The sequence below is a fragment of the Pteropus medius genome, unplaced genomic scaffold, assembly GCF_902729225.1.
Source record: "Pteropus medius unplaced genomic scaffold, Ma_sr-lr_union100, whole genome shotgun sequence".
Classification (NCBI taxonomy): domain Eukaryota; kingdom Metazoa; phylum Chordata; class Mammalia; order Chiroptera; family Pteropodidae; genus Pteropus; species Pteropus medius.
Genome location: NW_024351073.1, coordinates 17103838 through 17119404, shown reverse-complemented (window position 1 = coordinate 17119404; position 15567 = coordinate 17103838). Strand labels below are relative to the sequence as shown.

General features: G+C 39.5%; 1 protein-coding gene and 1 non-coding gene across 2 annotated transcripts in view; one reads left to right on the top strand and one right to left on the bottom strand.

Annotated features, from left to right (window-relative positions):
* Positions 1-15567, top strand: part of FBXL7 (F-box and leucine rich repeat protein 7) — a 333789-nt gene that overhangs the window by 40226 nt on the left and 277996 nt on the right. The gene's annotated exons all lie outside the window — the stretch shown is intronic.
* Positions 11777-11895, bottom strand: LOC120586464 (5S ribosomal RNA). The gene has a single exon (XR_005648707.1). It is a non-coding gene; the product is annotated as a 5S ribosomal RNA (ribosomal RNA).

Here is a 15567-nt window from a genome sequence, read left to right as displayed (position 1 = left end):
GAGCCCTTGGCATTTTGACTTGCCCTCTGGTCCAGCTCATCCCATATCATGGTTTCCCTTCACCCCACTGTGCCATTCTCCCCCTTTTCTCTTCTCAGCCATCACATTTATCATACTCCTTCTCTCCTAGGAGTCTTTGCACATGATGCTCTCTCTTCGCCTAGAATGCTTTTTCCTTCCTTCTTCATCTTGTTAATCTCTGCTTAGTTTCCTTCTCAGGCTTTTTCTTAAGTCAGCCCCTTGTGAATATGTTATTAAGTCTTGTACTTCTTCAGTTGTAATACCCCAGGGAGGGATATGTCCTGGAATTTCTAATGTTACGTTGTTTCCCCCACTACCTATCTAATGCTTGGCAAATGGTAGACACTGAATAAATATTTATTGAACAGATAAATGAATCCCCATTTTACAGGTGAGGAAACCGAAGTTTAAAGAGGTTTGTTGAAAACTTACTTCACTTTCTTAGACGTTGTTTAGTTGTAAGTAGCAAAGTTCCTCATAAATTACCCAAAGCAAAGGGGGAAAAGGGTAATTGTACAGAATACAAGTGTGGGATGGAACCAAGAAGAGAAATCTGGGAGCGAGCAGGAGGATGATGCAGTGCGTCTCTGCCTGTCCTTCCCCTCCGCCCCTTGTCCTTGGGCTCTTTGTCTTCCTCAGTGTGTGGGATTCTCATCCTTGCTTCTCTCTGTTCATCTTCACTGTTCTGCTTGGTTGAAATGGCCAGAAAGCCACCATTATCATCCACATTCAAGGTCTGAGGTCACTGAAAGACTGACTCAGGGAAAAATATGAGAAAGCCATGTTTCAGTTAGGTTCCTGGGAGAGAGAGATCAGATTGACTGGGCCTTGCCCCTGGATCATTTCTGCCCATTGAGTGTCCACCCTAGACCCAGTCCATATCCACTCTGCTCTGGTTGGGCCAGAGCCACTTGGTTCCCGTCCCGAGCACAGATTGGCAGAGGTGGTAGGTGGGGTGAGCAAGCACCCCAAAACGTCCTCCATCCTAAGATGGCAGATTTGAAATGAGAACTCGGTGATCTTTGTATCCTGCTTCCCGACGTGTTCCCCTGCTTTAAGCAGATCCCTGTCTAATTCATTTGTAAACTCTGAAATCCTCAGTAAAATGTGTGCTTTGATATAAAACAGTCATATCTACCAATTGTGAGTGCCCCATATCTCCCAGGCATCTTAAATGCATTTAAATGCTTTCTCCCATGAAACTTTGTAACAGCTCAACGTGGGGGAGGTACGGTTTTTATACTTCTTTTGTTGGATGAGAAAACTGAGAACGAGAGAAGTTTAGGTCATTTGATGAAAAGTGTGGCACTCTAAATCTTGTGCTTACAGAGGGAATCTGACACCCTGCTCTTTCAGAGTGTGGGTGCTTGCTGTGTGGTCTGCAGCCAGGCAGCATCAGCCCCATCCAGAGCTTGTCTGAAATGCAGAACCTCAGGCTCCATCCCAGAAGGCATGGATCAGGGTGGGCACATCCTCAAATTCCTAGCTGGTCCATGTGTATATTTAGGGGGAAAAGCACTGGTTTCAAATCCCTAGGATCCAATTCTAATTTTGTTCTGAGTCTGGCTCACCGTGGAAAGTGGGTGACATCACATGCTCCCCCGTTCACTCACCTGTAGAATGGTGACAATGAGGGTATGTGAACAAATACATGTGAAAATGTCTGCTGCCAAGTGGGAATTGTTAAAAGGTGAGATAAATCAATAATGTACTTTTAGTGGAAAAAAAAATCCAGAGTCCCACTGTGAAATATGTAATCCTCAGTGAAAATAAATATTGTTTGCTTTTTTTCCTCCAGATTATATATGACTCAAAATGATTGGGCAGGGTGGGCATTTCCGAAATAATTTTCCTCATGGTCTTGCTTTTAAGGGTGTCTTCCCTCCGTTCATCCAGATTCAGTGTGTAATCAACAAACTTTTTACCAAGTTATCTTAAACACACAAACACACACACACATACACACACCACACAATATCCAGTTAAAGCAGAAAAAACAAATTTTCACTTCTGCTAAATAGGATCCGCCACGCCCCCCCGCCGCCTATGTTTCTTAGAAATTAGAGGCCTATGTCGTGGGCTTAGCTGGACAGCCAAAAGATGACTATCTGACAGTGAGACCATGTAAGAAGCAGAAGTCAAAGCTGGCAGCTCTGTGACAGTTAAGGTACCTTCACCCACAAGTGGCGGTCTTAACTCACAGTCTTCAACGCACACAGGCTGATGTGGGACTCACCAGGCCACCTGAGTTGGGCTGTTGCCGAAATTGGTTTAGCAGCCCAGTGATGGCTTGGATGAGGCTCAGGGCTATCTGTGACATTCTCAGCCTTGTCCCATAGACACAGTGGCTGTCACACAATTGTGTTCAGGAGACAGAACCAGGAGAGAAAATGTCTTCTTATGCCCTTTTTTTTCCTCTGGAAAAAAATATCTTTCCCAGAACCCTGCCTTCCCCCTCTCATTCCAGTCCATTGGTCAGAGCTGGTCACAGCCCCAAGACAAGAGCTCTCTACTGGTGCTTGAGCAGTACTGGGGTTGGTTAGCAGAGGAGGCCAGATGGACAGACTCACAACAGTGCCCATGGAAGGAGAGATGCCATTTTTTGTGATATAAAAGTAAAGCATACTCTCTACGTGTATCAGTCAGGGTTCTCCAGAGAAACAGAACCAATAAGAGATGTGTGTATATATATAATATATACGGGAACTTTCATGATATATATTTTACCAAAATTTAAAAAAATATAAATTACATATATGTATATAAAATTATGTATTTTATACATCTATAATTTTTAAAATGAACAAGGAATAGAAAAGAAAGAGGAAAAGAAAAGGGAAGAAACGCATCGGGGACTGTCCTGCACAGTGACGACCTCATTAACAGCATCAGTTGTGGGTTGCAGGACTTCAGCGGCTCCCTTCAGGAGCCAGAAGGGGTTGGACTGGTTTTTCCTTTGCTTTCCAAGACAATAAATCTTCACTTCCCTTCAGAAAGCAGACCATGGATTCTGGCTCATGCCCTGTTATTTATTGCTGCCAGGCCAAAGGGAGCCTGCCAATGGAATCAAACAGGTGCCAGGCTGGGTTTGACTCTCAATGGTATATGTGGTTTCTAAGTACCCAGTTCTCCAGGCCCAAAGGAATGAAAATGGAAATAGCCATTGCCTGCATCTGAATTCCAAAAATAAACCCGAGGCTCCTCAGTAACCTGGAGCCATTCATCAGTATTCAATCAATGGCACCTCCTTGTAGGTGAGGCCAGGAGTGAGGAATTACACCCACGTTGAATGTTGTCCAAGACCGATGCATTTTGTAGAGAACTATTTTCTCCCTTCTATGACATTGAGGTTGCTTTTTCACTCTTTTGAGTCTCAGACATAAATCAAGTGGTGTAAGTAGGAAAGCATCCACAGTTATGGCATTTAGAATGGTAGGTTAGACCTGAAGCTGGGCTAGCTGGATTCAGGTCCTGGGTCCTCTATGCAGGATTCCCGTGGATTGTTACCAGAAAAAAATTAGTTAATGGCACTTGTGGGTGAAGGTACCTTAACTGTACCTTAACTTAGGATAATTAGTTTATCCTAAGGTAAAGGACTTAGGATAGCGTCTGGCAAATAGTACTCCATTGATGTGAGCCATTATTAATAGTAGTTGTAGTAGTGGTATGTTTGTTTGTTTGGACATTATATAAGAAGCAAGTTGTGTTTAGGGAAGAATACATAGGAAGATAAAACAGAAGATGGAAGTTGAGAACCCATTAGGAAGACATGAATGGTTGTCAAGAGAAGACACATGTCTGAAACAGTTGAATCTACCTACCTATTGCCATTTAGTTTAATCTAAGGTGAGATAGTGTAAGAATGATGGGTCATGTATCGATAATACAACCACCTGAAGACTACAGAGTCATGGAGCTGACAGTGAACGATGTCATCTATCTATGTATATATAGATGTGCACGTGTGTATCTACGTGTGTTTCTTAAAAGGTCCCTGGATATGTAGTCTAACTTCTTTAATTTAGAAATGAAAAAATGGCATCACAGAACTCAAGTGACTTGCCCTAAGTAATATTCGCTAAAATCAATCCAGGAATCTCTTGTAGAAGATCCTTTTCATTATTCTATGAGATAGTTTTCTATATATCCTGTGAACAAGAGACATAGAGTTATTTTGCCAAGTTCCTAATTGGTCAAAATATACTTAGTGTTTGATGAAACAAAATATCAGTCAAAGAGAAAAAAAGAAAGGAAGACGAGTAGAGTTAGGGCAAAGATTGGAAGGGTTTGCCACATGTATATTACTCCCTCGACATCAAAACACGTGGAGGCGTGAATGGTTGCTATTTAAATCAATGGCAAGAATTAGAACTGATGATCAGCATTCAGCAGTGAGCATTGCTTTTGTTCTTCGCGTGAGAACCAACTGCTTGTCCCCTCTTGCGACTTCATGCAGAACCCATCACCAGTCGCTTCCATTGTCTAAGGGTATCTCTGGCACCCACACATACGGTATGACCGTCATGTACATGTCTTAACACTGACACTGGCTTGTAAGCTCACTGGAGACAGCTTACAGATATTACAGGTAACATCCTGTGTACCTGGCAGATATCTGTGCAATGCTGCTACTCAGGAATAGTTTCTAAATGAATAATGAGTGAACATGAAGTATAAGAAATTAGTTCACGCAACTGAGGCAGCTGATTCTTAATAGCACCTACCAAATGACCTTATTAATACCTAATTAAACGTTTCCTCTGGTTCTTGCTTCAGCTTTCCAAATTCTGCTTAAGCTGAGTGATATTTCTACTTTAAAATATTAACCATCATTTAAAATGCTTATCTTGATAATCGATAGTAGCCAATGAACTATAGATTAAAAAATACGTAAATCAAGTGACCGTTGGAGACCAGCTCCCTCAACCACTGTAGAGGAAAGCATTTAGAATTACAATGGTTCTAGTCTGACCAGCCAGCCACCTGGACTCCCCATAGCGCATGCTTGCTCTTCTGCCCAAGACCTCCTTCCCTCTGGAATTTATATCTTGTCAAGTTCAACTTTCTTACCAGATAGTAGGCTACTTAAATGACTTGATGTTTTTATATTAATTATGAAATTCATAAGCATGTTTACTACACACACACAGCCTGGGAAATAATAAGACACTGCAAACGCACAGCCCAATTAAGCGATGTTAGCAGCCCATTCAGGTCCTCTCTGTGCCCTCTGCAATGCCATCGTCCCCTCCAGGTTGTCTACATCCTGATTTTGTGTTTATCACACCTCTGTTATTCTCTTTACAGTTTTTCTACTGTAAATGGTACATATCTTAATACTAATTTTGCATGTCTGGAAGGTAATGCGAATGGAACATATTGTGTGTATTCTTTGATAGGTTGCTTTTTTTCAATCTGATTAAAGTCAGGATTGCCCAGGTTGAAGCCTGTAACTATATAGTTATTTCATTTGTACTGTTTTTAGCAATTTCTTGCCTGTTTTGTCTTCTTTCCTCCCTCCCTCTCCCCTCCCCCCCGCCTTCCACATATATTTATTTAATTCTTTCCATGTGCCATATACAGTTCTAGGCTCCATGGACAGACACAGCAGTAAATAAAACACGATCAAAATCCTCGTCCTTGTGGAGCTTAAGTTCCACAAGGTGAAGACACAGATGCTAAACAAAATAAATTGTTATACTCTTCATAATGAGGTGTTATTCATAATAATCATTGTGCAGAAAAGTAAGGCATGAAAGCGGTTAGGGAGCCTGGCATTCAGGGATGATTTTCAGCATTAAAAAGGAGGATGGTTAGGGAATATAGCACAACTTATTTACCTAGTCTCCTGCTGATGACATTGGTTATTTCATTTTGAGGCCATTATGGACAGTGCTTTATGTGTCTTCGGCTGCAGCGGGTACAGAGGTATCTCCCAGGTATAGATTCCTAGGGGTGGGACTACTGGGTTTTCTAAAAATGCCAAGTGTTTTTTTTTTCTTTTTACTGAGAATGGTTTATTCGACTTTGCTTCTTCAGTACCTAGCGTAGTGCATGGCACAGAGTTGGGGTAATATTTACTTGACCAAGTAGAACTTCATCGTAGAAAAGAGAGAAACAGGGGCGGGGCCTGGACACATATTTCATTGTATTAATTGTTATCTGCTGTTTATGCACCAGGCCCTGTGTGGGAAGCAGAAACCAGCCTCCCATTTATTTTCTGTGCCAAACTATTCTTAGGGAATGCCTCCTGACCTTTGCTGAGTTCGTGTTGGCCGTGACAACGGGAGCTGCTAAAGGCTCTTTAACAATAAAGGAACACTGTAAGTAGATTCTAGCTGTTTATTGCAAGGATTTCTCACTCTCCTGTTGGAAACAACCCTCGAAGAAGCCAAGTTTTATTTATAGGATGTCATCCCCCTTTCCTTTATGCTCTTGGCTTCTGGAGCTTGCCTGAAGAGAGTGTGCTCCAGTTTCCCGTATGGAATCAGAAGTCTCCACTTGAACTTGCCCCTTCGAACATTCCTGACTGGCTGATGTTTTGGCAAGCGGAATGTTGCACTTTAAAAATTGATCCTTCCTTGCTTGTGGAAAATGAATCTAAGGTACTTAGGGAATTATTTGAGCTTGGGAAAGCTCGATGCATCATAAAATGAAGTTCTGAGCTAAAATTCTCTTGAAATATGACAAGTCCCAGAGTTGTGCCTTTACTTTCTATATATTTAAAAGTGGGTGGTTATATCCTGTCGTTCTGTGTATGAGTGTCTCATCATGTTTTAAAATGTCCATCTCAACATCGCAAATATATAAATTCTTAGGAAGCCCTTTTAGAGGGAGCCATGGAAACCTTTCATCCTGGTTAGCATGCTTAACAGATGAATTGTAAGTTTTTTTGTTTGTTTGTTTGTTTTTGTTTGTCTTTGCTTGTTTTTGCAATTCTCATTCTTTCTGATATACATTGAATCGCTTATTTACCGACTAACTTGTCTTTTTTAAAACTTGGGATAAAGTAGTCTAACTACCAAAACGTTCTTGGCAAATGTGTCATGAGATTCCAGCGTTATTTCCCTCTTTTCTCCATTATACAAAAAGGTTACAATGTGCATTTTTTGTCATAGGAATGCAAAACAACAGAACAGTTTTTTTTTTTTTTTGCCATTTGGGTATAAACAATCATTCTTAAATTCTGGGTCTAGCTTTTTAAAATACTTTTCAGCCTCAGTCTAGTAGGTAAGACAATTATGACGTCAAGAATATCTGAGTGTGCATGTATGCGTGTGTACACCCGATATATTCAGTGAACCTCACTCTAGGATTTCTCAAAGATGATCCTAAACGTAATTGCCAGCGTTCATGAGATGTATTGAATAAATAAATAATAGATGCATAACACTCTCAATATCTGTTATAGCAAGAAATGAAAAAAATGAAAACAAAGAAGCCCTGAACTATAGTTCAATAAAGAAAATATGTCTTCTTTATAGCTCAGCTGTTCTGTGAGCAAGCCATCATTGTCACTTTAGTCTTGTAGAAAGGTTATGAGACTAAAGCCACCGAAGTCCATTTGGCCAGAGTTGTACGCGTGAAATCACTGTTTGGTGTGTAATATGCCTGAAAGACATTCAGATGTTTTAAGGTTTGCTCTTTTTGGCTCCTGGAGTAGTGATTTGCAGCACTGATATTAAAAGGCCTGGTAACAGTTACATGGTCTTTGTAAAAAAAAAAAAAAAAAAAAAATGTGAACATTTTAAGTCTCTTCACACATAAGAAAAATGCTATGTTGTATTTGTGTATGGCTTTTTTTTTTTTGAAATAAAGATAAAATTTCAAAAAGTGAATAAAACCAAGCATTTATGGATGTGTCCAGTATGCAGCTACTAAAAAGAACAGTAATAAAAATAATAAATGTTCCTACTTTAGAGAGAAAAAAGGCATATGACCTTTCCCATTAAAGTGATTGGCTGCTGGCTGCATTTCCCTCTCTTTCTGATATGATTTTTCCATGCCATAAAACAGTGATTAGCTTATGCTTAAGAAAAGTTTGTCAAGTTTCCATGATGGAAATATATATTGAAACCTAGGCTGTTTCTAACATGATACCATGTTTTTACAGTAAAAATTTGAAGCTGAGGAAAGATAATAGTCGAATGAAAGGAAAGCTTCATCTTTATTCTGTGAAATTAGCTTACTCCATGGTTATAAGTATTTGTAAAAGGAGAAGAATGAAAAATATGGTCTTTGTTAGAGACTCTCCATGTTGTATTAGTCAGGGTTCTCCAGAGAAACAGAACCAGTAGGGTGTATATATGTATGTGTGTGTGTGTTTACAGTTTACCCCTGACCAACACAGTTTGAACTGTTTGTGTCCATATATACATGGATTTATTTCAGTAAGTACCTGTACTGTTTTTGATCTGTGGTTGGGAGACTGAGGATACAGACAGCTGACTGTATGCATTGATCTTCTCCATTTTATATGGAGGGCTTAAGCATCCACAGAGTTTTGATCTATGTAGAGGGGTCCTGAAACCAATCCCCCATGGATACTGAGGAGCAATGTAAGTTTTAGAGTCAAAAGTTATATGTGAATTTTTGACTGTGTGGTAGTTTGGTGCCTTTAACCCCCTGCATTGTCCAAGAGTCAACTGTGTGTGTATTTATATTTCTGTCTATTTATCTGCACATGACGAATATGGAGGCTGATAAGTCCAAGAGAAACAGAACCAGTAGGATACTCGGAGGATATTTTCCAAGACCCCCAGTGGATGCCTGTAACCGTGGATAGTACTGTTTTTTTTCTACACATATATACCTATGATAAAGTTTAATTCATAAATGAGGCATAGTAAGAGATTAACAATAATAACTACTAATAAAATAGAATTATAACAATATACTATAACAAGAGTTTGTGAGTGTAGTCTGTCTCTAATAACTGATCTAGTAACCTGAATGGCTACTAAGTGACCAATGCGTGGGCAGCATATTCAGGGTGGATACACTGGACAAAGGGATGCTCATATCCCATGCGTGACAGACCGGGATGACACGAAATTTTATCACAATGCTCAGAATGGCTCATGATTTAAAACTTATGAATTGTTTATTTATGGAATTTTCTATTTAATATTTTGGGATTGTGGTTGACCGCTGGTAACTGATACCATGGAAAGTAACACCACAGATCAGGGGGAACTACTATGTGTGTATATATATATATACACATACACACACACACACATATATATACACAAATATATATATACACACACATATATATATACACAAATATATACATATATGTGTATGTGTATGTATTTTATACGTATTATACTATACATACGTATACAGAGGGGAATTGACTCACATGATTATGGAGGCTGACAGGTTCAAAGACCTGCAGTGGGCAAGCTGGAGACCCAAGGGAGCCAATGGTATAGTTCCAGTGAATCCCAGCAGTCTCAAGATCCAGAAAGAGCTGATGTTTCAGTTCAAGTCCAAAAGGCAGCTGGATAGGAGGAGTTCTCTTTTATTTGCAGGAACAGCCTTTTCGTTCTGTTCTGGCCTTCAACTGATTGGACAAGGCCCATCCACATTAGAGAAGGTGGTCTGCTTTATTCAGTCTATTGATTCAAATGTTAATTTCATCCAAAATACTCTCACAGACATATCCAGAATAGTGTTTGACCCAATATCTGGACATCCTATGACTCAGTCAAATTGACACTTAAGAGTAACCACATTTTGAAAAAGGTTGTTTTTAACAGAAAAACTGAAAAGATGGAGACTTAAGCCCTTTACAGGAATCTGTCTTCGAAAATACACATCTCTTTCATGTCCTAGATTGAAAATAGAGTGAACATGGAGTAAAATGCTTCAGGATGTGGACATTTTTATGTTTTAGCAATAGAAGAGAGTGGGGTCCAGTTCACAACTAATATTATGAGAGGGTTTGGATGGGAATAAGACTTAAACTGAGCAGGTTTCCCAGATCCTGTGCTCCAGTACCTTTTTAAAAAACTTGAGCATAATAAAAATGACCAACCTGCATTTCAATTATAAGCGCAGTTGGCAAAAGAGCACTGGCTTCTCTTGTTTTATTTAGGCAGGCCAGTTTTGGAATACCAAACAATAGTTGAGTAATTGTCCCCAAGGATGTCCATAAAGCATTTCATTCAGTTTGGCGAACTGAAGTAACTACCACATGCACAGCACTGAGCTAGATGTGGTTATATGAGACGCGATTCAGAGCAAACACTCAGGGAGAAAAGGGACCTTGGCTTTCTAAATGTGAATATGAATTTGGGGCCTAGACACTAGTTCCAACCCCATAAGCCCCATGTTTTGTATAAGAAGTAAGTTTTTGAAAAATGCATTTAATCTCAAATGAATAGATATTACAAGCATTTTTAAAAAAGCAAATGGCTACTTTTTTTGCAGTTCTAGAAACAGAGTCAAATGGCAAGGACTTTTTAATATTGGTGTCCTACAGTATTTCCTGCCTTTGATGACTGGGCTGTAGTGACTTGCCTTTCTCCCGGAAACTTGCAAATCACTTTGGCAATAAATGTTGTATTTAAACATGTAGAAAGGTTGTCAGAGAAGATGTATTGCAGAACCACTTTCTCCCTCAAGTTAGACATTGAGTCACACGGCCACAGTGCTCATGAGTGATGTGCATTTACTGCTGATGTGTTTCGTGTGGTATCGCCATGCTTGCAACGATTTTAACTCTGTTGCACCGCGAGACCACCGGCACACTCAATTTTAACTACTTTAGAAGCTCATCAGCATCACTTTTTGGAACTTCTTTTTTTCTTTTTCTTTTAACGCTATTTTAAGAGCAGTTTCAGGTCACAGCAAAACTAAGAGGATGGTTCTGAGAGATCCCATATATCCTCCGCCCCCACACGAGCACAGCCTCCCCCATTATCATCGTCCCCCACCAGAGAGGGACGTTTGTTACAATTGATGAGCCCACGTTGGCACATCATTACCCAGAGTTCACAGCTTACGTTAGGTTCGCTCTTTGTGTTATATATTCTGTGGGTTTGGGAAAATGTATAATGGCGTGTATCCATAATTACAGTATCATCCAGAGTAGTTTCACTGCCCTAAATGTCCTCTGTCCTCTGTCTATTCATCCCACCCTGTGCCCTAACTTTGGGGACTCTTTTTCCTATGGATAATTAATGACCGCCATACTTTTAGATTTTTTACTTAGTTCATACATTTTATCAATACAAAATAGAAAAAAAACACTTGTATTTTTCTCCCAAACTGTAGAGTATTTGAAAAGTTTAATATTCTACTGTACAGTTTGGAAGGAAAAAATAACCCCCTTTTTGGTGTTGCTAAAATGTGTGAACTAAGTAGAAATATAACTGGACTGGAAAGAAAGTTAGTGGGTACTGAATGAAATCTTTTCATCTCACACATCAGGAAACAGAGGCCAGGAAAAAAATAGGTGGTTTGCCCAAGTATAAATGAAATATGTCTAAAAATATCTTTTGGTCTATTGGAAAAAAAATCCCAAAGGTTTATTTTTCTTCCCAATAAAACTATATTAATTGAATTAAATTAATTAGGAAATGTGCCTGCATCATAGATCAGCATTCAGTGGCTGTTACTTGTGGATCTGGATGATTTTTTTTTTTTTTTTTTTTTTTAGGCGAGGCAACCCTTGGTTGACCTCACAGATTGCAAGGACCTTGTCAGCTTACAATCCCTTATTTTTTTTAATTTTTATTTTTTATGCCTACAGCACCTGGTCTTCCTAGGTGGTCTCCCATCCAGGTACTAACCAGGCCCGACCCTGCTTAGCTTCCGAGATCACACGGGATCGGGCTTGTTCAGGGTAGCATGACTGTAGACTGAATGATCTTCATTGAGACCCTTTTCCCCTTTTCTTAAGCCTGTCTCTTTCTTGTCAGTAGAGTTGTGATATTCTGCTAAAAACAGAGCGTGCAGATCCAAGATAAAGGAATTGACCAGGATCTGCGCCTGTTCAGCCCTGCTCAAGGTCATGGATGGTCCACTTTTTGTTCCAGGCAGTCCCTGTGTGCTTTCCACCTTTCAAAAAACTGTCTTCTAGTGTCAGATTTCAGGGTATGTGTTTTCTGCAGTTCTACTTGCTCGTCAGGCGAGACTTGGGAGACCAGTTGTCCCTCATCTGATTGTAACTACATGGGCTGGTTTCTTTGAAGCTTCTGGTTTATAGCTGTGCCTTAATTTTTATGAAATAAAGCTTTAAAATGTCATTTTTTTTACCAGCTAAACATCTGTTTTCCACAGGCAGATTCAAGTCCCAAAATGGAATTGAATCATAAAACCTAACCAAGAGTTTGACTCTGCCACTTAAATCAATGGCGCTTTAAAGTTTTTCTTTTTTTCTTTTCAAACAATGCCTTTTAACTAGTAAAATAGAAGCTGTGATAAATGCCCTAGCTTGGCCATCATTTTTTTAAAAATGTTATACTAGTGGCAATCTAAGTGACTTTGGGAATTTTTCAAGACCTCTTAACCTTGACCCATTAAGTAAGTAAGTAGTCATTGGAAAATGAACAGGTGTAGGATGCCAGAGGATTAAGTTGTTTGCTTTAAAACAGGGAGGTAGGAATAGGGCTAGAGAAAATGATTCGAATCGAATGGCTGTTCCCTTCTACAGATATGTAAATAGTTTATAACAATAAAATGATTTGACCAAGAAATAGACTTTTTCAGAGGAAGATTTTTCCTTTTGTTTCTTATCACCATTTAGATACATATGAGGTGGTTGAGTGGCATGGTTGGGCAGATGACATTTGGGTGAAGTCTCTGTGAGTGGGTGTGGGATCACTCTGGAGCCACCTCGGTGACCTAAAGGAGAGGAAAACTCTGAATCTTTTAGGCGAGGCACCCTCTGTCACTTGTAGATCTCTGTCTTCTGATCATTAATGCTTTCTCCCATTGCCATAGGGTTTAGCAATGCAGTGATGAAGTCAAGGGCCTTCACAGGCCAAGCATATAAGATAGATGAGTAGATCATCTGGAGTGGAGTGGTTCTGACTCTGGCCCCCATCTCCTGTAAGTGCCCCGATCTCCCACTCTGTTACTAGCACAGAGAATCAGCCTAGAATTGCCAGTAATTTCCAGGTTCCAATTTTCCAAGAGATTCAAGAAATCTGTATTTTTATATGAAAAACCCAACTTACAAAATGTAAAAAGAACTTTAATATTTATTTTAAAAAACACCAAGTGGGCCAAACCAAAAATGTCTGTGACTCACTAGCTTGTGACCTTGGGTGTCAGGGCTCCTCAGTCCATCCAAATGTTTTTAACATTTACTATTGGAGTAAATTTGACACGGTAATTTAATCTTTCTGAGGCTTAGTTTTTACTTTTTAAAGTTGAAATAATAAGCTTGCTTTTGAAAATCATGAGAATAAAATCAGAAAGGGCAAATGGAAACACTTTATAATTGCAAAGTCTTTCAGTGACTTTAGAAGTTACATACAAGGACAAAATACACAGTGACCCCAACTTGTGCCAACTATTTCACAGCTGTATTCCACTAAGCCAAAAGGTGAACCAGCCCCCAATGGGCAGGACTAACGAGCTCTCTGAAATAGCAAACAGAGGCTAGTAGCCAGCACATCTGTTTATTAAGTGTCGTTTTTGATTTTGAAGAAGAAGATTGGTCTAGGTTGTCGTCAGCCAACTTCAGGAGAGATGCGTCCTTCGAGTATGGGAATTTGGGGTGATGGCTGCAGTTCTGGGCTTTGATGGGGTGGCAGTGGGCCCCTGTCATGCTGGCCGTATATTGTGAACATTAACTCAGAAAGCACATGGCTTAAAGGAAGGGTATAGAGTGCTGACATGGAGGCTGGAAACCGGAAACCTACTATTCCCTTCATTTCCAAGGCCCCTCGATCCAGCCCCAGCCCCGGTGTACTCTAGATCCTATTTTCTACATTTCTACCTTTAGGGAAGACTCTTGATTTGTTTTAACCCAAGTGTACCGACATAAACAGAATTTTTTTGTTAGGGAGGTATCAGGAAGGGATGCAGAGAATATGCCTCACTACGGGTCCTTAAGAAATCTCGGCAGATCCAAAATTCATCAGACACAATTGAGCATTTCCGCTTCCGTACTTGGGCACACCTCTGCCATTTCACTTTTTTTGTTTATAGCAGATGTTTGTCTTCTCTACATAGCTCAGATATTATTTATTTTTCATTTTAAGGCCCTGTGAGCAATATAGCCACTCGGTAAATGTTTGCCCCATTGCACAGAGTGACTCTGAACTCTCCATGTCTTCAAGTCTCTGAAGGATGTATAGTGTTTACAAAAGGAGACATATTCTCAATTATTCTAGGTAGAAAGGAGAAATAAGGGGTAACAAGGAAACCTCACGGCAGGAAGATTCAAGGATGGTTTCTCAGTCTTGCCCATATGGTGCTCAACAAGCTCAGAAGAAGAAAAAGATTCCCCCTCCCCTTTTATAAAAAAAAAAAAAAAATCGGAATGAATTGGTAGTTTTAGTCTGCTTGGTATAAAGAGAGAAGAGGGCAGTATAATGGGTTTTTTTTTGGTGGCTGTTTTTTTTTTGTTGTTGTTTTTTTTTTTTAGTGATGACGATGTTGACTAAAGGGAAAATCCTATAGTGGAATTCAGTCCATACTGTCCAGGAGGGCAGCATTACTGGTCCACTCTGGAATTTTCCTTGTTTCCCCCAGAAACAAGATGGTCTTGTATAAGCAGTGGCTTCTGCCAACATAGCTTCCGACGTTGGAGGCTGACCTGTTCGCCTCATCGGATGCCCTGATTCAACCTGTCGGCACTAGTGTGTGAATTCAGTGGCCCCACATCTCTGTAGTTCGTGAATTTAAGCTCATCCATTTAAATTGATGGTTTATTACGTGTCCTTGATTTACACTAACATAAATGTAGATGAGCATTAGCAAACATTTGTACCACTTCCCTCAACTCCCCCACCAAAGAAAAATAATGGAGCTGGATACTTTAGAGTGATTTTGACATAAAATTGATATAGAGAAATGAGTGTTATCTTTACATTCGATACTTTCCTGAGACAGAACGAAGCCCATAATTTCTTGTAGGAAACTCTTTAAGACCTCTGAATACAATTCATTTTCTCAGAAATTATTTGATAGCTTTTTATTGTCTATGCCTGTCTTTACTATTGTTTCAAAAATATTGCAAATATTTGGCAACTCTTGTAGGTGTAATAACTCTATAATAACATATATCTTTTTCAATTCAGAAACATTTTATGAATGTACAAACTTTGCTATCTCCAGAATGGTTTATTATATAACAGCTTTGGCTTAAAAAATAAACTTTAATGCCTCCAGTGTAAAAGTGCAAATGGATAAAATATGATTTAACAACAGAAGTACTTACTGAGCAGGAACTTACCAGGTTCCATAGAATAATTCAGGCTCAACCTAATATTCTCCAGCATAAAGAGAAGAGTGTTTTCAGGATGAAATAAATGTAAATCTTAGTAGCCTTTGGATAGGTCCTTTATTATTTTATGAAGA